The sequence below is a fragment of the Acomys minous genome (assembly GCF_964271855.1).
Source record: "Acomys minous genome assembly, chromosome: 16".
NCBI lineage: Eukaryota > Metazoa > Chordata > Mammalia > Rodentia > Muridae > Acomys > Acomys minous.
The window spans coordinates 23,224,413-23,251,137 of NC_140498.1; the positions used below are offsets into that span (position 1 = coordinate 23,224,413).

Below are 26,725 nucleotides of genomic sequence, written 5' to 3' on the forward strand. Positions count from 1 at the left end.
TCCTATTGCATTATTTGACATTTAATTAGCCCTTGAAATTTTTCATTGCATATTTTTTTTTACTCCCTTTACATTTGTTCTTCACAATAAGCCTAAGAGTATAGTCATATGGGCATTATAATCTTTAATATCAGAGCTTGTTTGTACAGTAACAAGTAAGAGATAGCTGAGCAGCATTCAATCATTTTGGAGATGATCTTCATGTACTAGCTGAACTCCCTTCTGGTATCCTGGAGTACAGGCTCACCATGGAGTCCAACATGCTTGGATATATACTGGGGTACATATTCATCACTATTTCTGTACTCTGGGCCATACTCCGTGGTTATATTTCATGCCAATATCTAAATCAGGCTAGAAATAAAAGTTTCATTGTACAATTTGATGTTGGGTGTCCCAGAAGTCTCCCTGGGGAATCATCCTGAGAAACCCATTTACTGTAAGGGGCATATACTCAAACAGTGTGGTAGAGGCGGGAAACTTTCTCTTCTCAGAATATGCACCACATGCAATTGTTTTAAAGCTTCCTATGAGGGGAAAGTCTCTTAAAGAAGCTGTATATGCTCTGGCTGATTGCCTGGGTAGAAGGAACTTCAGTGATCGGACAGGTTGGAATTTCAAGCCCAGAGCCAAACTACCTTGCATCACTTTGAATCCCTTTAGTAAAAATCCATTGCTTATCTCTGTGTTTGACCTAACATCCATCTGACAAATAGACTAATCATTTAGAATGTGTGAACAAGCTCTGGGTGTCCACCAACCCAAACATGAAGAATGTCTGTTGTAAGATGGCACCTGAGGCCTCTAACAGGGGTATCACTGCTTTTCTTTCTTATTTGATTGGATTAGTGTTTGAGACACAGCCTCGCTAAGTAGCCTTTTCTAGCTGGTACTTGCTGTATAGACCCAGGTTGCCTCAGACTCACAGAGATACTTCTGTCTCTGCCTCCTGGGGATTAAAAGCATCCACTATAACACCACGTCCTTCTGCTGCTTTTCTGGAACTCAGCTATCTGGTATACCCATCAAGTGGGAAAGTGTCTTGATTTCTGGCTTTCTTTCCCTCGTTCAGCAAGAAAGCTCCATTGGAATGGTTACTAGGTTGGAACTTAGAATGCAGACTAAGCTAAATCTATGTTCCCATGGAACAGTCATTATTTTTAATCACTGATATTTGACATCGGGGTAAACTATCTCTTATCACTGAGGGGAGAGCTGTGTTCCTTGTGTTGACATTACATTGTGAAGATTTTAAATCTCTAAACACAGGGTTTATCATCTTTGGGAAGGAGAACAGGCTAGTCTGTTTTTAGTTCACTTTTTTGGATTAAATAAGATTTAGAGCACAACACAGAAAAGCACTGGGTTAAATGTCTTTTTTTTTTTCTTTCCTCTTTAAAGCATTTTAATCCAAGCAGGAAGGAAGAATAATATGCGGACTATTAAATAGATAAGGAAAGACCTTGACCCATGTTTTCTTGTGATCCAGTTAAGAACAAGTAAACTTCTGAGACTGGGTGTCCTCCCCATGTAAATAGTGAGCCCCTTGTTTTAAAATTTTTGGCAGAATTATGGAGCCAATTAGCTTGGTAATATATATTCAACTTTAATGGGCAAGTAAATAATTAATGTTATTGCTTTTGTACGTTTAGCTTTTCAGATATAAATTAACATAATTAAAAGAGTGATGTTTCAGTATGCATCCTACCAGCCAAGTTTAAATCAAGCAATTAAACTGTAGGTTTTCTGCACCAAATGAGCCCAGCTCACAATGACACAGATGAGACAGATGTGAACTTTTTTTTTCACGGTCAAGTTGATTGCAAAAACATGAAAGAAAATGGATTTTATGTATGTAGTCAGTAAATTATCCCAAGTAGTACTTACGTGTGTTAAATCATATTTTGATCCTTTAGTCAACAACTCAAGACTTAAACATGGTCCTGTTGCATCCCTTCTGAAGAATGAGGTCTCCTTGCAGAAGAGGAGACACTATTAGTAACTATACGTTGATCCAAAACATTACAGATTATTTGCTTATGTGAAGAGATCAGGGTTGAGGTCATTTACACGGAACCCATAGCCATATTGGATGTCTTGAGTTTACAAGGTCAGTTACAGGAAGACCAGCATCATTTTTGTTAAAGTATATGTGGAGAAAAGAAGCTGAGGGCATCTGCTGGGCTATGCTGTGCACTAAGATAAGGAGCATAAAACAGGAGTTTGTGTTCTTCCTCAGATAGGAAACCTGTGAGGAGGTATATTTTATCTTTCCTTTGAAACCAGCTCCCCAGGATATTGCCCAACAGATCTTAAACCAGAACAATCTATTCCATGAATCCATTCTTCCTAGATGAACAGGCCAAAAATGGGGCTGTCTATGTGGGGATAATTGAATGACAGACATTTTTTAATCTTCAGGCAATACTCATATGTAATTAAACACGCAGTGACTAATGATCTATATTTAACTGCTCACTACTCTGAGGTTCACTAATAAAAATAGGATTTTGGAGCTTATTAGAATGGGTATTGTATTATCTGAATCTCTTTGGGAGAAGGAAACAATTGCTTCTCTTTCTCATCTACTGAACTGTCCATGCATTAATCCCTCCTTTAGTGATGTTCAGTGTATAAAAATGCAAGATTGACATTTATCTTTAATTTTCTGACTCACTAGTGATTTGGCATTTTAGTATATCTAATATCTTAAGGGTGTAAGGCTTATCTTCTTTACTATGGGGAAACTGTTAGCAATTATTAGAAAATATGTATTCTGTTGCTTGTACTCTTTCATGAAAGGACATTTTCCTTCCCTCTGGTGTTAGTGCTCCATGTTAAGGGGTCCTTGTTAACAGACCAGAGCTTAATTAAAGTATGTTCAAATGCAATAACCCTTCTCTCTACATTTCTTTTGTCCCAGATTTATTTTTTCCCTACTTTCCAAATCAGTGTCCATTACTTCTGATTTCTATCATTCGTATTTAAAAACAAGTAATTTTTTATTGTGATTAACTTCCAGTAGTCCTAATCTTAAGGCACATCTATATATCTATAAAGTAGGAGAAATACACATGAGCTGGGCCCATCATCGTTGACCTTGGAATGCCTCTTGTGGTCAATGGTTCTAGATGTGGTATTGGCTAAATCCATGGTCTCTTCCCTAGGAGAATGCACATAACAACAACGCATGTTACATAAATTATAAAGGACAAAATGCACTCCTCTAGCAGCTCATGATTTGGTTTAAAAGTAATCTTCTGTATACTAAAGGTCATCCAGAATGATCCCCCTTTGTGATACTACTACAGTGCAGTAGTAACATATAAACACAGTCTTACCATTCTATTTTCAATGACTTCATGTTAGTGATCCATATTTGGTCCTAGTCACTTAAATAGGTACCCTTTCCACTTTCTTCTTAGCTAAGTCAAATGTCATCTGTGAATCTGTCTCTTTTTCCATGTGTCCTTCGAGTCAACTGGATGTCCCTGGTCTTTCCGTCCCTGCCGTTCTCATTATTGCCGCTGTTTCTTGATATGGATTTTATACAGCTGAGAATGATGTTGTGTTTTTTCCTATTTTACAGATGTATTTCTACCATGTCTGTTGTATGGCTTTTTTTTCTCTCTGGTCCTAACATGTCAGTCAATAAAAGCCTATAATTAAGCTGAAAAATAGTTATCAAAACTTTTCTTGGGCAATCGTGGACAAATTTTTATTTAACCAGAACACGGCACAAACAACACATCAAATTAATGATGCCACCCAACTCCAGTATGGTGATTGCCCAAGAAAAGTTTTGATAACTATTTTTCAGCTTAATTATAGGCTTTTATTGCCTGACATAATATTTTTTTAGTAAATATCATGAAAGCATGTCTTTATAAATAAGAACAATTGAACTAACTAGGTTTGCAAACATTAACAATTGCCCCCTGGTATATGGGAATAGAAATGGTTGAACAGAACAGAACAGTAGTTTCAGCTGTTTATTATGGCATGGACATAGGTCCAGATATTTTATGGGTAAGATATAAAACATTTGGTAGCCTAGTAAGTTGATATATCATGGACTATTTAAGAGAGTCTCTATTGCTATTAAAAAACAAATCCTTTTAGATCCTTGGTGCTAACAGTGATTAGGACAGAGCAAGAATAAACTAGAATTTCTTGTGGAAAGCATCACTGGTGTTTAATTTTAATAATATTAATGTTTATATGTTTATCTAAGTGACTTTTACAGTCTATAGTATGGCCTAGTGATATTTAAGTAGTTTAGCAAGCAACAATGTGCAGGATTTAATAATAATTATTTCCCAGGATCAACTGAGCATGGCTCATCGCCGCTTGCAGAGACTGAAGTGGCAAGCCTTGCCTGGATCTGACATAGGTCCTATACATATATGTTATGATTGTGTAGCGTGGTGATCTTATGGGACTCCTAACAGTAAGAGCATGGTTTGTTTTTTACTTTTTAGTCTGGTCCTGAAACCCTTATTTTCCTACTGGGTTGCCTCATTCAGCCTTGCTATGAGGGTTTGGGCCTAGTCACATTGTAAGTTGCTATGCTGTATTTGGTTGCTATGCTTGACAGGCCTGTTACTTTCTGAAAGGAAACAAAAGAGGAGTGATGGGAGGAGAGGGGATGTAGGGGGAGAAATGGGAGGAACGGAAAGAGGGGAAACTTTAGTCAGGATGTACTGTGTAAAAGAAGATTAAATAAATTATTTATGTACTGATAGTTATTGAAACATCTTTCCTATTAATAGCTATGAAATTTAGAAAATCTATTCAATTTATAGTGATGAATTTCTGTGAAGTGTTGATATTATTATCAAGTAGAATATTTTATAAGATGCTTTAGATCATGATCATTAAATAAGTATGACCTATTTTATACATTAATAAATGTACTAGCTATTTTTAAATACCTTGTGGAATAGAAATCATTTTAATTTTATTTTTTGCCATTTCTTAAAACTGAACTGTGGCAAGCGCTCTGCAAAAAGAAAATCCATTTTTATAGGATTCCCTAACGCTAGTATAGATCTGTGTGCAGTGTGACATTTTCAAGTGACTAGTGGTTTAACAGCCAGCTTACAGAAGTCCTCAGAGTTGGACAAATACTCTTGGTGGTTGGAACCAACAGCATCATTGGTTCTTTGATCTCGTATTTCTGAACTGCCCTGTAGGAACTTGCCTTCTTGTGAACTAAGACTCCCCAAGAGCACAGCCCTTTATTCCTTTATTTTACTCCTTGTTTTTTTTTTTGACTTCATCTTCTTTCATTAAGCTCCAGGGTCCATGTCTGTTTTGTTTGGTGCAATGGGAAAGAACAGTGGAATGGAGAGGTGGGGTAGAAAGCCACTCTAGCTAGCATCTTTGTCTTCTTCTCACTACTAAAATCATCTTAAGATATAGAAACTCTTTCAGATAGGCTGAGAAATATGTTTGACCTTTCCCCAGTGTTTCGTTCTTCTTCATTAGATTATGACACCCTCAAAATGCATCCCTCAGCTTTCCACGCAGGGCTTCTTTAAGCTCTTTGCACAGACAGCATTCCTCCTGCCCAGGTTTCCTATATATAGTGACTTCTACCTGAAGACATACTGTTCTTTTCACCTTCTACTTTTATTCAGCCAACATTCAATGAACCTTGCTCTCATGGAGACTGCTTCGCTGTCATGCCAGGGCTGTGCTATCCTGTGATCTGTAATTCGACAGGGTCCCTCCCCCTGCCTCAAATCATTTGTTATCCCATATGTGACTTACCCTCACCGTGGCAGAATGTTTCAAAGAAAGTCAAGTATATTTACCAAATTAGATTTCATGAACTTCTAAAGTTATCTCAAGTTAGGGATCGGAAGGCTTTCCTTCACCTAAGGCAAGGAATGAGATCTAATCTACAGCACTTAGTTTTCTGCATTCATAGAAAAGCAATATTTCATTTCAACTCCTGAATTTTTGGCAAGTAAGTTCCACTTCTACTCTAGTGTAATGCTGAATGTATCCCTCCTCAGTCTGACTTTCTTTATGTCAAGCTGTGCAGCACAGTGCCAGGTTCCCTGCCTTTCCTTCAATCTCAGTCCTCCTAAGGTAGAGATGTTGCTAGATTTTTCTCATGTATAAAAAGGATATTATAAGATAATTTTGATTATTTGATATAGAAACAAATGACTATATATTTATAAAGCATGGGTATAATTAATGTTGCTGATTTCTGCTATTTTTTTCACTGATCTCTATATGACTTTGGCATAGTTCTTCTTCATCTTTCTCCATTAACTTATTTGTACTAATTCTCAAAAAAAAAATCCTAAATATATCTTCTAAAGTGAAAATGATACTTTTCAGTCACTTGTCACATCTAGGCCTTACAGTATGCCTTTTGAAATTCTCTCTGCAGACATTGTGAGACTGTATAGCACTGGATCAGTTATTAGCATCAGCAAAATGAATTTCAGAAAGCAAGAACCAATTTTTTGTTCTCATACTTCCTCTTAGAAATTAGCTTTTTCATGTACATTGGCAATTTTTTTCCAAGTAAGTACTCTTTTTCCCATAGCCAAGATAACTTTTCAAATTAATATAATGATTTGTTCCATTCTAGGGGGTAATTATCTATAATGTTTTATTTTTAGAGTAATATCCAGTAATTTTCAGAAGCAGGGCTTGTCATAAAATCATTGAAAGATAAGTGATGTTCTTCTGACTACTCCAGGAGACTAGCTCAGTGGATTCCAGCTCTGCTTATGAAGGGATTTGAGTATCCACGTTTCCAGCTTACATAAGTTACAGGGGGTTGTGGGTGTGGATAGATAGTGAATGATTGAGAAAGAAACTACATATGAATGAAGAAAGCATTAGAATATTCCTATGCAAACTGGATATATGTATCCTATTTAAGAAGAAAAATGGAAGATGTAACTCTTCCTGGTTCCTGGTCTAATGTGGGCAACCTGCCTTGGCTGCGAAGACACAAGGGTTTGAATCATTCAGAAATCACTCTGTCTTAGTTTTTTGTGACAAAACATCATAAACCAAGGCAACATTTAAAAGGAACAGTTTATTGAGGGGCTTACCTTTCAGAGGCTGAGTCTCTTACCATCATGCTGGGAACATGGCAGCAATAGATCAGCATGGTGCTTGAGCATTAGCTGGGAGCTTATACTCAAATCCACAAGCAGGAGGTAGATGGAGAAAGAGCTAACTTGGAATGACAAGGGCTTTAAATCCCATCACCAGTGACACACCTTGTCCAACAGTGCCGTACCTCCTAATCCTTCCTAAAGAGTTCCACCAATCAAGGACGAGGTTTTTAAATACCCAAGCTTATGGGTGCCATTCCTATTCAAACCATCACACTTCCCAGTGTGGGTTTGTTTGTTTGTTTGTTTGTTTGTTGTTGTTGTTGTTTTTCTTCTGGGGGGGCATATCTCATCTTCAAATTCCAGTGAACTAAATGTTAAATCCATTTCGATCCTGGGGGCTTTTGATGACACAAGTGGAATCCAGTATGGTTGACATTGGCTCAGTATGTGAATTACGACTCAAAAAAAGAGAACAGTGGGTGGTCATCAGAGACCAGATCTTAGAGAATCATCTGAGCCATGTGAAGATTCTGGTATCATATTCTAAAGGCAGGGACGCTTTCATAGTTTTGGACATAGATGAGGAAACATTGTTTTTATAGGTTTTCCAGATATAGAATAGGAAGTATGCTGGGATGAGCATTGAGAGGATATGATAATAACCCAGGTGAGTAGAAATATGCTTTTGACAGCCAAGATTGGTTCTGGGACAGAGAGATGCACAGCAGTTTTAGGAATCATCTTGTAAGAGTCAGTGATCCAGTCATCGAAAACAAAACACTTCAATTAGGCAGCCAAATTGCTGAGGCATCGTCAGAGATGCTTCTCTGTTTTTTCTAAGGAGATACAATCTAAGAGCAACTTTCCTTGTCTTGGGCTCTCGGAAAACTTCTCTCTCAGTTTCGCTGATATCCCTTTGGCCTTAGGTACAGCAATGGGGTTATATATAGATGCATCCACTGGGACCAGGCACACCACATGCCTTTGATATCTATATTTTTACTGGTTGTGATTTTTTTGTAATGGTTCACTCTCTTGAAAAGACAAGTGTCTGTGATGAGAGCTGAGAGCTGAAGGATAGATGTTTAGGATGCAATTAAGTATTTATGTTGGCTTAGTAGGATGGTAATAGTAGATCCTTTAAGATCCACAATCTCTAGCCCTGAGTAGTTGGCTAGGTTCCCAGTACCAGCCATAATTTTCCTCCTGTTAAATGGGACTTAAGTCCAATTACAGAGCTGTTCATCATCACCAAGATATGAATCTGCCAAACCCAAACCAAAGAAAACCAAAATTAAAACCAAAGAAGGACATTACCAATTGGTATGACAACACAGAATGGGGAATGTCATAGGACCCTGCCCACATATAAAGAACTTCAGGCAACTAATGAATGCTGAGATTGGAAGAAAGTGTCTTTTCCAGGGACAAAACCCTGTTTGTCTATCCAATACCAATGGTCAGTCCTGAGTTCATACAGATACAGGCAACACTAGATAGACTGTGTTTTACTTATATATCCAAATAAATAAATTTTAAAAAAATTAAAAGGCCATAATTTTAAAAGGGAACAGGGAGGGGTTGCTTTGGAGAAAAAAAAAGCATAAAAACTCTTTAAAAGGACCTCAAAAAGCCACCATCACTTATCGTTATCTTAATGTAGGGTGAGTGTGTGTGAGAGAGAGAGACAGTGTACATGTGTATTTGGAAAGTGTCATCTTAGGCTGGTCAGTTAAAGTAGCTGCAGGTGATGGCTTTTGTAAGTGTTCCTCTGGAATGTAAATGAGTTGAAGGATTTGCTCATTTGTGCTCCTTTTTGTAAACCATTTTCTCCCCTTACAAAAATTTCCAGCTTGGAGCTTTCAGTAAGTGAGATGTAAAATTAAGATAGACGTTTTTGGAATTTTACCAAATGGTTCAAGTGAGTTCATGAGCATCACTTGGTGCCAGATGGCTAAGAACAATTGTCAAGCATTTCTTTAGACTCTCGTGTTTTCAGAAAACTTTATGATAAGTGACTAATTCAGCTTCACATTTGCCTGGGAAGAAGAATGAAGGGGAAATATTAGCCAGCACATTCATGCAATTCACAGGACTCTGAGGATTCTTAATGAATATTAAAAAGGAACTTAGCTGGGCATTAAGACATGGAAGCATGAGATTCGTTGAAGGCTTCCTGTCAGCAAACCTGCAACAAGACTGAGATAACATCTCTGTCCTTCATGCTGAGGTACAGATAATTTCTATTATGGTTTTGTTTATTAATTGTGAATTGGGGATCCATAGTTGGCATGTATGCTACCTTGATTTGGATGAATTTATCTGGAGGGCATTATAAAGCTCTTTCTATAGATTAGGTACCTGAAGCTAGTTGAATGGTCATGCCATCTGTTTCCTCGGCTGCATAACTTGTCTGAAGAAGAGCTCGGATGTCCAAGCGACTCCCCGTCAATCATTGCTCTCCTCATTGACGTGATGTGTTTCCCTCATTCCCCAGCCAGGCCTTACGTGGCTGGTTATGTATGTCCATGTTGTTTTATAAACTTTCTGTAATCTACCTCTTGATAGGACTAAATATGTTTCTAAATCAAATTTAATCTTTTTGGTTTCTAATGTGATTTCAATGAAGGCTTATTTCCAGTGCAATGGTTTTTGCAATTATAGTGGAGGCTCAGCTTATGTGCATCTAATTTATGCAAATTCAACTGTACGTGCATAGCAAATAAATACAGAACTATTTAAATGGTGCAGAGGATTCTGTCCCCTGTTCCACACCATGAGCATGTGTCCCAGAGTAAAAGCAAAGATTCTATCTTGCTGCACTCTTTCCCTACCCCTTGTTTCTTTTATTTATACTTTTGTAGGGAAAAGACATTGTCCAAGTGTAATTTTATTATTTACAAATACTTATTTTTCACACATCGTGTCCCCTAAGTGTCAGTCTTTGTTTTACTTGTTCAACTAAATAGGATTCTCTGCTATCAAACTAGAACAGAGATGTTTTGCTTGGGTTAATATATTCATTTAACAAACATTTAATGATAACAGATTATGTTCAGGCACTATTTTGAGTATAGGGAACACAATGAACATAGAAAAAGTCTTTGGTGTTGAAACTTTTACAGCATGGGGACTTTTGATATAGGGGATATCAATCTCAGCATACTGTGTTGAAAGTCATTTCTAAAGTGATATGATTGTGTGTGGCTGTCACTTAAGTGATAACTTTTAAAGTTAAACCTCCTGTATAGATAATTGGCCTGGCATATATGAAAATATTCTAAAGAAATACTTGTGTCTCTCAATCTAACTATCAAAGTATTGAAGAAATGGAACCCAAAGGAATGGAAAGTTCCCCTCTCCCACGCTCTAGACTCTCACGCTGAGAGAAAGAAGCCCAGCCAGTGGGAAGTTTGCCTTCCAGGAAGAGATTTCATGTAACTCTAACAATCTGTCACACCACCTCATGGGCTGAGACCAAACCTCAGGCAATGATAGTGGTTAGGTTCACACCAGGATTGCTTAGCTGTGCATATCCTCAGCCATATTTGTAAACTTGAACCCTACTTTAGAGCTTCAAAGTTAGACATTGAGAATAGTCACTGGACTGTTTTCATCCCTCTTCTCAATGTGGCTACATTTAACAAATCTCCTTGTTTTTCTGCTTTTCATTATTAATTTGGCTCTTTCTATTGGCTGGTTGAGGATAGGTAGCCAAACGTGGATTGGGCCACAGTGTGTGACCCTTAAGTTTGATAACATAACCACTTTGGGATACTAGAAATGCCTGCTCAAAGAAACCATATGATATCATATGATACAATCCTCATATTCCTTGGTGTTTATCTGAGGAAATGGAAAATTTCTGTTCACACACCAACCTTCTTGTGGATATTCATAACAGCAGCTCTGATAATTGCCCCAAACTTGAAGCAACCAACATGTACTTCATCAGACAAACAGATAAATAAGCTGTCATACGTTAGTGCTAAGAGAAAATGAGCTATCAAGCTACCTATGAAAGAAAGTTAAATGCATTTTACTAAGTGAGAAAAAAGTAAAACAGGCCAATCTGTAATAACTGCATACTATGAAATCCCTGAGACATGGTGTAACTATCCTGGCAAAGACGAGGGCGTTCTAAAGTGACTCTGTCTCTCACTTTGGCTATCAAACTACTACAAAGATGGATCCCAGGAATCTGGAATTCCCGCCCCCCCCCCAAAGAGTCTCATGCTAGTCAGATTATCAAGAACTGGTCACCAAACTTGACTTGGTAGAGTACAGACAGTGACCCTAAATCAGGTAGCAATAGCTTTTTGCAAAAGGAAGAGAAATATTATAGAGACAGTAAAAGGGTCAGTAGTTATAAGGGATCTGGGGAGGGGGTGCAGTCTGGGGGTTTTTTATGGCAGATTAACTACGAGGTATGACACTGTAGTGGGGGGATACATGTTACTTTATACACTTTGGATCTCTAGTGTCTAACTATGAGCAACAAAATCTACTGTCCACTATGAGCTGTGGATGATCTTGTGCCTTTTAATGATTGACTATAGCACAGTTGCCGTTCAGGTTTGCGTATTGTTGGTGGGAGAAGCAGGTGGAGCACAGTGGTTTAATGGAAACTCTTTGTATGTGAAGGTCAATTTTATTGGGACTCTAAAGCATATATCCATATACAGGTATAACTAACCCTGTTTTCCACCATGAGCAATCTCTCTTTCCAAGCCACCACAGGCTGTATTTCATCTGTATTTCTTACATGCACTTTCTGATTTAATACAGTCTGAACAGGATCACAGAAACATTTGGTAGGATGCAATGTTGTATGTGGAGCATGCTTGTGGAGGATGGCACCCGAGCCTTTGTTGTCTGACCCCAACCATCTCTGTAACTTTAGATAAGCCATTTTATTTCCATCTGTGAAATAATAGGATTCAGCTGGCTAATCCCCACGGCTTCTTTCCATTTTTTTTCTTTAAATATTTTTAGCTGAATGATTAAGAATTTTTCCTAATCATTGAGCCATATTAGAATACAATCCCTTCACTGTAATGAATTACAACTTTTTCTTTTGTTATTTGAGTAATAAAAATGCTTAAAATGTATAGTCTGTCTAGTAATCTTTCAGGCTTCCCTTTGGGGTATATTCTGAGACTCCCTTATAGAGCTCTCTGTAAATGGTTGCATAAATACTTCTTACACTTATGACTAAAATGATATATGGGAATTCAGGGTTCCCTCTTGGGGTTCTCAGTCTCATTAATACAATAACTTAAGAATGGACTCAAACAGAAACTCAAGGGCAACTTTCTTAGAGTTTAAAAGAAAAGTCCCCAAGGTAGGCAAGCTGTAAATCCCAACAGCTACAAGGCTAAAGAGGATGGAGGAGAAGAGGAAAAAAATACTCACTCCATTTTAGACTGCATGGACGTGAGACCATGGCTGACTAGTAGCAATATGGTGGGAAAGACAGGCTAGAACAAATGTTGGTGACACCCCGGGTGGTACGGAAAGCATGCTTAGAAAATAGACAGACAGAAGACAAAGAGAAGCTAAAGACATATGAAGCTTCAAGGTTGTGGTCTAGTAAGCTATTGCGTCAGGAGTGGAGATTCTGGGAAGGAAAAGTACAGTCTCTTATTAAAGGACTAGTTTCATCCAAGCATCCCTTTGTCAGTGCCCACAGCGAGCCTACATCCGTAGGGCTGGTCCTTTGACTAAGGGAACGCCTTGGCCCAAGAGGAGTGTAAGATCATCACCTAGGCCTGATATTTATTCTTTTGACGATAAAGGATTTTACTTAATGCCCCTTTATTGCTACTCTAACACACTAAAAGTTTCTTTGCAATGTTTGGCACTTTGCTTCTTGAGATTATGTTAGAGAGGATATACAGTGGAACCTGTCACATATGGATGAAGATGATCATTTTATTTTTAACTTACTGTTTAATGAAATAATACTGTCTTTGGATGCTCTTTTTATTTGTTACTTATTGTTAAATTTCTGTGCATCTGCATATGCTTATGTGGTGTGTACCGTGTGTGAGCACATGAACATATCTAAGCCTGTGCATGTGTGTACGATGTATGTAGAGATTAGAGGCCAGCATCAAATATTTCTCTATCATTCTCTGCCCTCTTTTCTGAGCCATGGCCTCTCACTGAACTTGGAGTACACTGATTTTTCTTGGATGGCTGAGGAGCGAAATTCAGATATTCACCTGTCTCTGCCCCACCTGACTCCCAGCATTGGGTTTACAGACAAATGCCCTTGCCTACCTTTAAAAGGGGACCTGTATTGTTAGGAATATAACACATTGCTGTTATGAAATGAAAAGATTAGGCTTCAAGCAAACACTGTAAATAATATAGGGCAGTACTTAACAAATTGGGGGAGACATGTTTACAACTTTTATCAGTGACAAATTCCAAGCTCAGCAGGAAAGCATATATCATGGGGACTGAAGCACACGGACCAGCACTTAACAGTCCCAAGTTCAGATCCACTCTCCACTCTGCCATACAAGTTGCTCTACCACCGAGACTACTCTCATGTCTTAGACAAAGTTTATGGGAAAACACAGGCACAGCATCGCAGCGTCTGAGGCTTGCTGGCCACAGGTAACAGCAGTGCGGTATATAATAGCTTGGGGTTATGCAGCAATCCACCCTTCCCTCCAGGTTCCATGTTTACTGTACCCATTAGTGTGGCAGCTCGTTTCCTGCAGGGCCAACTGCCTGTGTGCTAACTGCTCAGCAAGGAGATGGAGCAGCTTTGTTCAGACATCAGTCAGTGATGTCTGTCTGCATCCTTCATTATGTCATGTCTGTTGCACGCAGATGAATTGTCATAATGGATGGTACCACACGCTCACATCCGTCATGCAAAGAAATAAACACGAATCAGAACGCATGCTCTCAAGTGCTAATGTATTTTGGTGGTTCAATAACAAACACATACCACGCATGCTACAGTGATTTGGGGGGTGGGGTTGGCCGTGTGTGTATGTGCATGCGTATGCATGTGTGTGTATCTGTATGCCTGTCTGTCTGTGTGATGTTCATACTGGGGATGTACCTAGTATCTCGTGAATGTCCAGTAAGTAGGTAGTCGCCCATTGAGTCATTCTCTAGGTGCTATAATCTATCCTCCTGAAATTTCTGTGACAGAATTAAAGTTTTATTTACCTATTTAACAGGTAGAAAAATTCAGTCCCAGATGTGGTACTACCCTGTTTGTTCAAGGCCTCCTTGAAAGATTTACCTCTACCTAACACTTCAGGGCTTTTGTATGATGTTGCACCTTTGTTTTCTCTGCCAGTAGAGTATGCTGCTCTCTTCCTTTGGGTAGATCATGAATTGGCATCAATTTGTAAGAGCATTATGAAAGCAGTTGTCAATCGTGACATCACTGAATGGCATTAACAGGAAGCACTTGCATCCTTCGTTTCTTGCTGGATGTGCTTTTCTTTTGGTTTGTCTTTCATTTGAGAAAGAATCTTACTGTGCATTTTAGGCATTCTTGGGGCTTGAACTTTTTTTTTCAATTTATGCATTTACTAATTCATTCATATTACATCTCAATTGTTATCCCATCCCTTCTATCCTCCCATTCCTCCCTCCCTCCCACTTTCCCCCTACTCCCCTCCCCTATGACTGGGACTGAAGGGAATCTTCTCCCCCTGTATATGCTCATAGGGTATCAGGTCTCTTCTTGGTAGCCTGCTATCCTTCCTCTGAGTGCCACCAGGCCTCCCCTTCCAGGGAATGTGGTCAAATATGGGGCACCAGAGTTCATGTGAAAGTCAGTCCCCACTCTCCACTCAACTGTGGAGAATGCTCTGTCCCTTGGCTAGATCTGGGTAGGGTTTCAATGTTTACTGCATGTATTGTCCTTGGTTGGTACCATAGTTTGTGCAGAACCCTTGGACCCAGATCTGCCATCATAATGTTCTACTTGTAGGTCTAGGAACCTCTGGATCCTTCTATTTCCCCATTTTCCCATACTTCTCTCACCTAAAGTCCCAATAGGATGTCCTCCCCTCTGTCTCTCTTTCCTAGTAGATGATGACTTTCATGGGACATGCCCCTTGGGCTAGTGTCCAGATATAAATGAGTATATACCATTTGACTCTTTCTGGTTCTGGGTTAACTCACTCAGTATGATCATTTCTAGTTCAATCCATTTGTCCACAAATTTCAGGAAATCCTTGTTTTTAATAGCTGAGTAGTATTCCATAGTGTAAATATACCACAGTTTCTTTATCCATTCTTCTACTGAGGGACACTTAGGCTGTTTCCAGGTTCTGGCTATTATGAATAAGGACACTATGAACATGGTTGAGCATATGTCCTTGTTGTGTGCTGGTGCATCTTCTGGGTATATTCCAAGGAGTGGACTAGCTGGGTCTTGAGGAAGTTGGGCTTGAACTTGAACTCCTGCTTGAGCCTCCTCTAAAGTGCACTACATTTGGCTCCATTATTTTGTTTACAAAAACTGATTTCACAAAGAGGCATTTGAGTTGTTTTTCTAGGATTTCTGTGCTAAAGATGAAGCACTGAAAGTAAATAACATGACCAAGGTCACAGCCAGAGAACAATTGAACTAGCACTCGTACTTGGGCAGAGGGCTAATACTTACCCAAACACACCTTTTAATTTTATGTTATAGAGGCAAAATCATAGCCCTATTTGGCATCTTCTTAGAATGAGGATCTTCTAAGTGTTCATTGCAGTAATGTTGCAGTTCTGACTTCCTTGTCTCAACAAGGACAGAAGATCAGAGGGTGCTGTTCTTGGAATGAGATGATGCTGAGCAATTATTATGGATATACGTGACACTGATTAGTATCTCTATTGCACTGAATATATAGAGACCTGTGGAAGCCACTGCTCAGCATCTGGCCACTTAATCATTGTCTTCCTAAGGAAGTCATCTGACTGTTTTGCTCTGCTGGCTTGCAAAAAGAGAATGGGGAAGTCAGCCATGCTCTGGGTTTGAGGCTCCACAGAAACCACAGTGTCTGGATTTCAGGGCAGGAAGGGTAGGATACAACCACTACAAATGTTGCTGGTATCCACCCTGTGTGCTGGTGCCCAGGCACTTGTGGATTTTTAAAGTTTTTGGAGGACTATGTGAGAAAATATTGAAGTTCAACAGTGTTGGTACTTTCAGCAATGGTCTGACTCATTATATGAATCTTGCAAAGGGGACTGTGCTTGGGAAACCCATTCATTCTGTCTAGTACTTAGAACAGGGCCACTGACTATGTCTGTTGGAGTAAAGTCTGTTTTTCTAGAGAACTGTCTTAGTGAGGGTCTTATCGCTGTTAGAGACACCATGATCACAGCTACTCTTATAAAGGACAACATTTAATTTAGGCTGGCTTTATAGTTTCAGAGGTTTAGCCTATTATCGTAGTGGTGGGAAATACGGCAGTGTACAGGCAGCACAGGCAGCCATGGTGCTGGAGAAGGAGCTGAAAGTTCTACCTCTCAATCCACAGGTGGTAGGGAGAGAAGACTTGGGCTTCTGCGACCCCACAGTGCAGCCTCCTAATGACACACTTCTTCCAACCAAGCCATCCCTTCTAATAGTGCCACTCCCTATGGGCCAAGTGTTTAAACACAGGAGTCTATGGGGGCCGTTCCTATTCAGACCACCACAATAACTATTATAGCTTCTGTGAGAAAGGTGTTAGGTGTGTGTATGAGAGGGGTGATGGGGTGGCATGTTTCTTTTGAATACTGAGTTTTAAGAGCTGATCTTCCAACCAGGCACAGTGTGCATGCCTATAATCCCCAACATTTGGGGAAGCAGAGACAGGAGGATCTCTTTGAGTTCAAGGCCAGCCTGGTCTACAAAGCAAGTCCAGGATAGCCAAGGCTACACAGAGAAACCCTATCTCAGAGTAAAAAAAAAAAAAAAGGAGCTGATTTTCCAGGCTGTTGTGATTACTGCCCACACACTACCAGTGTCTGACCTATTTTTAAAAATAGATGTGATAAACATATTTCACTATCAAAAAAGATGGCATATATCAGCCCCTACTTATCTCACGCATCAGGAAATTCCCTGGAATCTCATTATAACCCTTCGTACCTTTTCTTCCAGAAGCCTTTAAATATCACCACCCAATTTAAAAGGCTAACCAGCTAAGAAATAAGGTCCTACTGTACTGGCAAGATATCAGGCACCCAGAGTCACTCTTGCTTGGAAGCCTTAAAGTCTACCAGTTATCGTTAGCAGTTTGATTGTTTGATATCCAGCTAGGAGGCAAAGTTTTTCATATTGTACACTGCCCAAACTGCCAGTCCATTCATATTGTTGGGCACTTGGAATCATGAGTATTTTATGTCCGCTAAACCCAGAATTGTTTCATCAATCTCATCTGTTACGAGATGTCATCTGTCTCCCTATAGACCGTAATAAGACTACCCATGGCAATGTGGTGCAGGGTTTGCTGTCATTGCTAATTGGGATGTTCCCAGTTTGGAGATCTTTCTAGAATTTTGTAAGATAGTAAACCCTGTCCTGTCTGTATACTTTTCCTCCTAGCCATAGGGATCAAGAAGGTCAGTTTTCAGTTGTGTTTCTGAGCACTGCTTCTTTTCATAAGAGTTGAGACATTCGGCAGCATCAGACCTTGAGGCATAAAGTGTTGGAGACAGTCTACAGATTCTCAGAGTATTAGGTGAAGAATGATTTGGGGCCATTTCCGAATTTGAATCCTGAGATTGTTGTGATTTATTTATTTGATTGCAATCAGAATTAATAAAGTTTCCAGATCCAAATCTTCTTCTCTGTAGATAGCAGCAATACTGCCAATAGCGTACACATACTGTAAAGCATGGAGGTTGGTATGAAAGAGCAAAGCTTGTATGCCTACAGGGCACTCCTGAGACCGCACTTCTTCCGAAATGATTCCGTGGAGCAGTAGTCCCTATTAGACTCTTAAGATTGTGGATTACAATTTGTATTTTACCCTTTCCCCTAATTCACTTCAATTCCACTGTCTTGATCATTACACATTCAGAGCTCTTAATACCTCTGTGGCTTGCTTTGCCTGGCCTCACTTCTCTGGATGCCTGTCTCTTTGAGAAGTGTGTCTGGGTGCATTTGGATCTGTGGCTTGGTGTTCGTGTGTGTGTGTGTTATCTTTACAAGGGGTGGCTCCTAAGGCAAGCCAGCAATTAAAGAGGCATGGTTCACACTGCTCTCAGAGACGCTACTAATTGATACCTCTTGAGGACTGACATGTTCTCTGAAGCATGCAAGGCTGCCCACCAGGCAAGATGCCACTTTCCTCAATGATCAGCCTTCCGCCCTGGGAAACACAAGTGATTGAGAAGTTCATTGTTTTTTGTTTTCCTTGATATTAATGGTTTTGTCAATATCCCCAGTCTGTGAATCTCAGTTTATTTTACTACATGACAAAATTAACCCTTTCCATGGATCTTAGAAACACTGATGTTTGAAATATAGCCTAAGCCTTTTTAGTGTACTACAGGGCTTCTTGGTACTTTTTTGCATTTGGTGAATACTTTTTACTTCCCAACAAAACCCCAGAAAAAGTGTTCACCAGATGAGGTCTGGTGAACAAACTAATGAAATAAACAAGTTCCTAAGAAAATCAATAATTAACATGGTCTGGTTGCGTAGGCTTCCAGTCCTATAATACTAGCTATTTGGAGACTAAGGCAGGTAAATCATCAGTTCAAGAGATTTGTGCGCTGCAGAGTGAGTTCAACCTAGCCTGGGAAACTTAATAAGAATTTACCTTCAAAAGTTAAGAGATAGGAGATGGATAAGAGAAAAGAAGAAGAGAAAAGGGAAAGAACAAGGAAAGACAAAGGGGAAAGGAAATATAGAATTGCCACTTTCCAAGCATTTCGTATGTTTTTCAACATCTGAGATGCTTAAGTTTACACATGCTTCATTACCACTTAGAAGAATCAACAATCTCTGTGAGGGTGGAGAGGGGTGGAGTTTGTCACACTTTGCACATCTGGGAAGAATTTAGGAAGTTATAAAACTGGAAGAATAGCATTAGGAGTGATGGCTTCACAGAGCCACACTGAAGGTCCTTAGTGGTTGCTGCTGTTTTCTCAGCCCTTTATAAGATGCACACCAAACGGTATGTGCCCAGTGAACATGTGTTGAATAAATTCACCTCTGACCATGTCCTTACCTGATTTAGGATATATTGCCATTTATTTTCCCACCAAAGAACCTAAATTATTGCTTATGCCAGGTATACCTAAGATAGAAAATGAGGTGATATATTTCTGTGTTCTTTCCGCCCAACATAGACTACTCCTAACAGAAGTTGGAAACAAGGGACCAATGATGTATTTGTATAGGCTTGAGACTGGGATTGTCAAAGCAGTCTGCTTAATAATTCCATGTGTATCATTATTCTGAATTGCAGCATTGTTTGCCTTCTGAAGTTGTGTCCCTTGGCTTTGGGATACAGGAGCAGTTGAAGCTGTGACAAGTTGATTATTAGCTTCCTACAAAACCATGGCCAAAATCACCCCTAAATTACTGGGTATCAGCAAGAGGACATGAAATGAACCCGAAAAGTTGACTCCTGTTATGGAGTTCTGCCAACAGCCCCTAATATGAGGGCAGTCAGGGTAACGTTACACATCTGGGACTGGTGCGGAGGAAGTTGCCTGCAGTCTTTGTGAGCCTCAGAAGCAGTTCCATCCCACAGAAGATGGAAAAGATGTAGACAATGGAGGGAAATGAAATGAAAGCACATGAGGTCATGAGATGCCATGTGCGGCATATGACTACGATGGGGAAAAGAATGCGGACTTCCATCATCACAATAAAGAATGACTTGCCTCTGTGGCTGCTTCTTCATAATAAACACCTTTTTGTTTGATTGTTTTTTTGTTTTTTGTTTTGGTTTTACCCTGAGACAGGGTTTCTATGTGCAGCCTTGGCTGTCCTGGACTCGGTTTGTAGACCAGGATGGCCTTGAACTCACAGCAGTCTCTGCCTCCCCAAGTGCTGGGATTACCAGCATGCACCATGGCAACAAGCCTTCGTAAGCATCTTAAAGGATACATTTTATAGGAAAAAAATGTATGTCTCAGAAAATCTGAATGCAGTGATATTTACACCGGTTTAAGAATTTCTTGGTAGCAGATGAAACTATTAGTCCTGACCCAAAAGTCATTCAGAGGTGTGTAACCTTTGGAATCTGGGATATGATGTCACTTGAAAGTGTGTCAGGCTGCATTCGTAGGTATTTTTAATAGCACTGTACCCTATTTCTTAGCTAATCATAGACGTCTGAGAACAAAGAAATCTTATTATTAAAGCAGATGCTAACCATTTTATTTTTATACTTAAAATGTTAGAGGGTATGTGGTTTAGCCCAGTGAGAAAAGAGACTCCCAAGGAGAAGGCGCCATACCAAACACACACAGAAAACTAATGAGCAGATTGGTTTCAGATCCCAAGTCCCTTGGAACTCTGGCCCTATACTTCTACTCATCAAGACCTTAATTCATGTCCCTCTTATCTGCTTCACCCCCAAGAAGGTATGAACTGAAACTACAGAAAAGGCTAAAAATTAAGGCATTGGAGAAAAGGCAGAAAAAAAGAAAGAGACAAAGTGAAATTCACAGCAGGAACAGGGGTGTCTAGGTATAGTCAACATATAATTTTTCATTTCTAAGAAGTAGGAACTTATACTTTCTATTTATGATATATATATATATATATATATATATATATATATATATATATATATAATATCTGTGGCACATGCCATGCTACTGAAAGCATTTTCTAAGCTTAACGCTAGAAGTCATTTGTGTTCTCATTGTCATATCATTTTCAGGATTGATAAAGGTGAAATTCTTTGGGCTCAAACCAGGCACAGATTCTCATCAAGTGACCCTGAGAAAGATTGTTAATTTATTCATTCAAAGAGTGAGCTGCGCTTGTACGAAGGTCATAGCATACATGCTAGGCTGTAACATACATGTTTAAATACAAGGACCAGTGGTCCTTACACAAATAGGACCTATGTGTTAGTGTGAATGAGTAAATATTTATTATATCAGAAAAACTTCCTTGGTTTAAACAGAAAGAGGAATGGGAGATATTGTAAGAATTTATGATTTTATATAAGTGATTATAAGGGACACAGGAAAGGTAAGAGGCAAGGAAAGATGCAAATTCTTAAAGAAAAAAACGCACTGAGTTAAAAGCAATGTCAGAGTTAAGTTCAAAAGGCTCAAAAGCATTCAGTGATATGCTAGCAGACAGCAAGCCTGCATGAAGCAATTAAGAGGGGCAGGGTAGGCTGATAGGGCAGTGCTAACTGCTGCATCAGTCCTGATCATTTCAGCCATTTATAGACTCAGAATGCAATAGATGGATTTGAGAATGGAAGTGACATTCTTTTACTCAGACTCTTGGTGGAAGTGGTAGCCATAGTCTGAGGCACCATGATGCTATAAACCAAGGTGGGTAGCAAAGGAGATGGTAAGGCAAGGTTGGTGGCTGCTTCTTTTCTGACAAAAGGGCTAGTAGGATTTTCTGATAGCAGTATGGAACATTGGACATATCCAAGAAAGAAGGAGGGAGGGAGAGAATCAGGGAGAGAGAGAAAACAGAGAAACAGAAAAAGAAATAGAGAAAAGAAGGTGGAGGGGAGAGAAAGAAAGGAGAAAATAAATTGCCTTTGATTGGTAAGGAATAGATAAGGCAACACATAGACTTTGCTTATTTCAGGAGAGAAGTGATGGTGGCAATAGACACATGACCTAAGTTTGCTCCAGTTAGTAGGCTGTGTCTACTAGATTCTAGGTAGAATTGTTGAATAATTGGCCAACAGCTATGTCTGGATTAGAGGAGGCTATCTAGGACTAGAGACAAATCTTAGATTTGAGAATGTGACAGCTCAAGTCAAGGAACTAGAAGAAGCACCCGGTGAGAGAGTACATAGAAAAGAGTCTCAGGCTTGGGTAGCAAACTGCTCTTGTGTTATAAACAAGGACACTGCAATTATGTCCTGGAGGTACTGATGATAGAGTGGTCAGTGGTATCAGGTAGTTTTGGTATCTTAGATACAAATGAGGAAAGTTATAGAGATGATGTGATGTGTTTCTATCCTTTAGTGCTACTTTGTCATGGAACAGGAATAAATACATATTTGTTACCAAAGAGGCATTCATTCATTTATTCATTCATTGATTCCAAACCAATGTAATGAGTGACTAGCAATGAATGAATGACATCATGGGAAAAATCTCGCCAATTCTTTCTTTCCTTCTAAAACAAATGAGCAAATGGATATTGTTGTATCCTGGAAAGATCTTTTCAAGTGTAATACTAATATTGTTTGTTATTGTTGGTAGTGGTGATGGTAACTGTGGTGCTGTTGCTTCTGTGGTGGTGCTGATGGGAGTGATCATGATGGTCATGGTGCTGGTGGAGGTGATAGTGATTATAGTAATGGTGCTGGTGGTGTTCATGGTGTGGTATATATGCATGTTTGTGTTTGGGATGATTTTTAAAAAAAAAATCACTCAGTGCTGAACTCTTAATTGCCAGTTAAAGGACTTGCATGTAGTTTGTGGAGAAAATGCTCTTGGATTTAGTATTTACTCTACTGCTTTTTGTTCTGAGTATGCAAATATTTCTCTTGTGATTTTGTAGACTTAGAAGAACCATCCGTCCAGGAACGTGGAGACCGCTACACTGGAACCTGTGTGGAGGTTAAGGAGACTGTCGCTGTGGCGGGGGCCTGAGAACATTACTTCAATCCCAATGTTGCCCTGACATTTGTGTTCAAGATTCAAGAAGATTAAAACTAAAAAGGTATGGACATGCAGCTTTAACTCCTTAAATTTAAAGGCAAGTGTGGTACATTTTTACGTCATTTTGTCTTGCCTTTTCCCCCCCACTGTTTTTGCTTTTCTCTGTGTCTTTTGCCTTTTCCTCCTTGCTTATATCCCTTTTAAATTTTTCTGGTGTTTTTTAAATTTTTATTTATTTATTTGCTTTACATATGGATCTCAGCCCTCTCCCCCTCTCCTTTCAGTCCTACCTCTTCCCCCATTCCACTTTTTGGAGAAAGAAACCTCCCCTCTCGCCCCCCTTTCCCCCTGTGCTGTCCTGCTCAGTCACTTCATGCTGTTATGTCAGAACTAAGCATGTCCTCTTCCACTGAGGTAAGAAAAGGCTGCCCAGCTAGGGAGAAATGATCCAATATCAGGCAACTATTTCCATGGCAGAGACAGTTCCTACACCAGTAGCTAAAGGACCCACATGAAGACCGAGCTGTCTGTCAGCTCCATAAGTGTAGGGGTCCTTTGTCCAGTCTGTGCATACACTTAGGTTGCTGGTCCAGTCTCTGTAAGCCACCATGGGCCTAGGTTGGTTCACTCTGTTGGTCTTCGTTACAGTTCTTGTCCCCCTCGGGTCCCTTTATCCTTCCCCCAAGTCTCCCATAAGGTTCCTAGATCTCTGTCTAATGTTTGGTTATGGGTCTCAGCATCTGTTTTGATCTGCTGCTGGGTGTAGCCTCTCAGAGGACAGTTAGCTTGGCTCATATCTACAAGCAGAGCAGAGTATCATTAGCAGTGACAAGTGTTGGCTCTTTCCCATGGGGTGGGTCTCAAGTTGGGCCAGTCATTCGATGGCCATTTCCTCAAACTCTGCTGCATCCTTATTCCTGTCCATCTTGTAGGCAGGGTAAATTTTGTGTCAGAAGGTTTGTGGGTAGGTTGGCATCCCCTTCCCTCCATTAGAAGTCCTGTCTGAATATAGGGGGTGACCACATCAGTCTCCATATGCCTTGCTCCTAGGAGGTAAGTGTGAGGCTTACTTTCAGCTCATGAGCTAGTCCTTCTTTGCTAGTGAAGTGCACGTATTTTCTATCTGATATTTCCAAACACCAGCAAAGACATGAGAGAGCTCTGATTGTCACGCAACTTACATATCTCTAAAAGACAAAACACCTCTGAGAGAAGGATTATGTGAAGAGGGAAGGCACGCCTTCTTCCTCAGCAGGACCTTTATTCCTGTATCTAATTATTTTTTCCATCAGAGTGTATCTTTAAAATGGTTCAACATTTAACACTAAGTAGGAACTAATTTCCTATTAACATGATTACAAAGGCCAAATTGATAACTTAATGATCAGAAAGCAGACATGCGTGCAAACAGTGTACTGATTTGGAGTCCTCACATGAACAGAAACATGCTATGAAATAGCATATATCTGTGGTTCCAGGTCTCTTTGCTAACACATGTTGATCTGTCAGAAAGGAAAGCTAAAAACACTATTGTTTGTCCAAAAATCCAAAAGAAGATTATGCGTGGAGTTGGGATTTTTGAAGACTGAGCTCTTTATTTTGAATGCTGATCTTTAATTCAGAATGTCTGTGTTCTGGATGCCAGACACTTATAACATAAATTCAGCAAAGTTTTAGAGATCTTGGCTATAAAAATGTTATTTGTTTAGACAGCAATTGACTGATAAAGGGAAAATAAATTTTCTTTGTTCACAAGGATGTGAGGGTATTTCTGCCATGTGGTGAATGTTTATCAATGGGAAATATTCTATTGACCACACCACACCACACACACACACACACACACACACACACACACACACACACACACACACACACACCATTTCCAGGGTAGCAGAATAGCATGAGACGGTGTTGGTACCACTTACCTACCGCAGTGTTCCCTGGATCTCATGGTTTCACGCACTAGAAGGGCTCTCAACTGTCTTTTCATATGAAGACATCCAGTCTAAAGTCATGGTTTTAGGAGCAGAATAACAAAGGGCAAATCACAGTTCTGATCCAGGCTGTGCTTGAACATCATGAAAGGCACTTAATTCTCCAGAGACAGTACTGTTGCAAGTGTGTTCCACAAGCTTTTGGCAGTTCATCTGGGAAGCCGTGAAAATTCTGAGGTCAGTCTGCCTCATCGTGGGCCACATTGAGACCCTGTTACCCAGAACCCTCTGCAAAGGAGTGAAATAGAAAATGCCCTCCTAGACAGGTGTGAGCATTCCTGTACTACATAGCCACAGAGAGACTTGGAAAAGTAACGTGACATGTCCCGATGCATACTGCCTTTTCACATGCTGAATTCTAAGGTCATTTCACATGACTTCATTCTGGCTTAAAGTCTTCATTCCAGATTAGATGTACAGAAGCAGTCCTTTAGAAGAAGGTTCCAGAATGTCCAGTTAGGGACTGTGGTCATTAAATAGATGAAATTTTATATATCTGTAACTTGGGGGAAGTGGGGGAACTTGATGGTAAATATCCCTAATGTCCTTGAGGCTCATTGCTTGAGAAACCGTGGCACTTGGGACAATCTTTTTTGACCATGGACCATTGTACGAACTGTGTTTCCAAGAACTGTGGCACAGTCGGGGCCACACTATGAAGCACCTTAGAGTGAAGCCATTATGGCTTTATTCCAAGCCACCCCATCTTCCTACATGTAGAGCAAACAGTAACAGTCCTATGTAAAAGAATACCCTGATTCCCTGCTGTGAGTATAGGGCAACTCTGATTCCCTGTTTGTAGATGTGCAAATCACCCCCATTTCAGCTGATACCAAAACATCATCTTCCAAAAGTGGTCTCAGTTTCATTGTAAGAATTTGGAACCTCTGAATGAAGTGGACACTTTTGCCAAAGGGGAGGGAAAGACACTTAATTAATACATAGGAAATGATTTTGAGGAAAAACTGTCATTAATTGTGAATGTTACACTTCATCTGTCCAGAGGGAGCAGAGGGAGCCTGGAACTGTTCAGCCTGTTTGACACATGCCAGCAAGGTTAATTGTCTCGGGATGTCGAAGAGCTCAATTCCTTTGTGACCCTCCATAGTTTGCCTCACTGTCACAACCGTTTTTCATGTGACTTCAGAATCCTTCGTCGTGTTAGCTGGCCCTTTCAAAGTTCTGATTCCCAGGGTATAATTTAAAAGCCAGAAAAATTGCAAATGTGTGCAAGCTAACAGAGCACGATATTGACAAATTAATTAGTCTAGTCCCAATCTGCTCCCTGGGTAGAAAGGCTCTGTGTACCTCCAACAGTATCAAAGGCAAAATGAAAAGCTGCCTTTGGAGATAGGTTTTATTATTGTTTCTGCCAGTCATCATTTGGAGAGGGGCTATGGTTGACTCAGAAGGGATATGTGTGTGTGTGTGTGTGTGTGTGTGTGTGTGTGTGTGTGTGTGTGTCCTTTCTATAATGGTTTATGTTGATAAAGTATTTTTTCCTATGTCTCTGAATTTATGCACATCACTTAGACAGTTGTCTGTTTCCCCGTCATGTGGAAATGGTGGCTCTTACATTCTCTGTTCCTACAGCAAGGCACCAGAACTGTGCCTAACTTACCAAGTTTTGTGACCACCTTTCACTCATGGTTTCGTTGGATTTCGCTAACTTTCCTGTGCATTGACATTTCACATTATTAGCTAATAAATGTCTTAGTATTACATATAAGAGGATGATAAAAACACAATCCCAAATGCTGCTTTCCGTGGCCACTTCTTGTCTCTGTGTCTGTGTGATGTACACCAAACACCTACTAGGAGACAGTAGCTGGGAGGTGGTTT

General features: G+C 39.8%; 1 protein-coding gene and 1 long non-coding RNA gene across 2 annotated transcripts in view; one reads left to right on the forward strand and one right to left on the reverse strand.

Moving 5' to 3' along the window:
• LOC311585807 overlaps positions 1 to 26,725 on the reverse strand; it is a 948,711-nt gene that overhangs the window by 478,789 nt on the left and 443,197 nt on the right. The window lies entirely within an intron of this gene.
• Positions 1 to 26,725, forward strand: part of SGCD (sarcoglycan delta) — a 916,564-nt gene that overhangs the window by 354,227 nt on the left and 535,612 nt on the right. Inside the window, exon 2 of the mRNA XM_084761368.1 lies at positions 22,786 to 22,947. The gene's annotated coding sequence lies outside the window, so the exon portion shown is untranslated. The remainder of the gene's footprint in view (positions 1 to 22,785; positions 22,948 to 26,725) is intronic.